Raw genomic sequence first — 1617 nt, 5'->3', positions numbered from 1 at the left:
CAAAACTCCGTCTCAAAAAAAAAAAAAAAAAAGAAACATCAAAGAAGTAGTAATACCGGCCAGGTGCGGCGGCTCACACCTGTAATCCTCTCTCCTTTGGGAGGCCAAAATGGGAGGATTGCTTGAGCTCTGTAGTCCAATACTAGCATGGGCAACATATTGCTACCTAGTTCCTAATAAAAAATTTTTTGTGGCCACAAGTGGTGGCTCACGCCTGTAATCCCAGCACTTTGGGAGGCTAAGGCAGGCGGATTATCTGAGGTCAGGAGTTCAAGACCAATCTGGCCAATATGGTGAAACCCTGTCTCTACTAAAAACTACAAAAATTAGCTGGGCGAGGTGGCAGGCGCCTGTAATCCCAGCTACTTGGGAGGCTGAGGCAGAAGAACCGCTTGAACCCTAGAAAAGGAGCTATTGGTCTTACAGCCCAGGCTGGAGCGCAGTGGTGCAATCTTGGCTCACTGCAACATCTGCCTCCTGGGTTCAAGAGATTCTCCTGCCTCAGCCTCCAAAGTAGCTGGGATTACAGGCATGCACCACCACATCTGGCTAATTTTTGTATTTTTAGTAGAGACAAGTAGGGTTTCACCATGTTAGTCAGGCTGATTGCAAACTCCTGACTTCAGGTGATCCGCCTGTCTTGGCCTCCCAAAATGCTGGTATTACAGGCGTGTGCCACCATGCCTAGCCAAACAATTTTTTTTCTTTTTTCTTTTTTTTCCAAGACAGAGTCTTGCTCTATCGCCCTGGTTGGAGTGCCTTGGTGCAATCACGGCTCACTGCAACCTCCATCTCCCAGGTTCAAGCCAGTCTCCTGCCTTAGCCTCCTGAGTGGCTGGGACTACAGGTGTGTGCCACCACGCCCAGTTAATTTTTTGTATTTTTAGTAAAGCCAGGTTTTCACCATGTTAGCCAGGATGGTCTCGATCTCTTGACCTCATGATCCACCCACCTCAGACTCCCAAAGTGCTGGGATTACGGGCGTGAGCCACTGCACCTGGCCCCAATTTTTTTTTTTTAATTAGCCAGGCTTGGTAGCACCGCCTGTGATCCCAGATAATTGGGAGGCTGATGTGGGAGGGTCACTTGAGCCCAGGAGGTTGAGGCTGCAGTGAACCATGATTGCACCACTGCACTTGGCCTGAGCAACAGAGCAAGACCCTGTCACATACACAAAAAACAAAAAACCATCAAGATTTGCAATGGCCAGTTAGCTCAGTTGGTTAGAGTGAGGTGCTAACACCAAGGTTGTGGATTTGATCCCCATGTGGGCAAATGTTTCATCATTTTTGTCCTTGGACGATCGCTTGAGGCCAGGATTTCAAGACCAGCCTGGCCAACACAGAGAAACTCCACCTCTACTGAAAATACAAAAATTAGTCAGGTGTGGTGGTGCATGCCTGTTATCCCAGCTACTTGGGAGGCTGAGACACGAGAATCTCTTGAACCCAGGAGGCAGAGGTTGTGGTGAGCCCAGATCTCACCACTGTACTCCAACCTGGGAGATAAAACAGACTCTGTCTCAAAAAAACAAAACGAGGCTGGGTGTGGTGGCTCACGCCTGTAATCCCAGCACTTTGGGAGGCCGAGGCGGGTGGATCACGAGGTCAAGAGATC

This window comes from Cebus imitator, unplaced genomic scaffold (assembly GCF_001604975.1).
Source record: "Cebus imitator isolate Cc_AM_T3 unplaced genomic scaffold, Cebus_imitator-1.0 Scaffold72, whole genome shotgun sequence".
Taxonomy (NCBI): Eukaryota; Metazoa; Chordata; class Mammalia; order Primates; family Cebidae; genus Cebus; species Cebus imitator.
Note: the sequence above shows the minus strand (reverse complement) of the source record.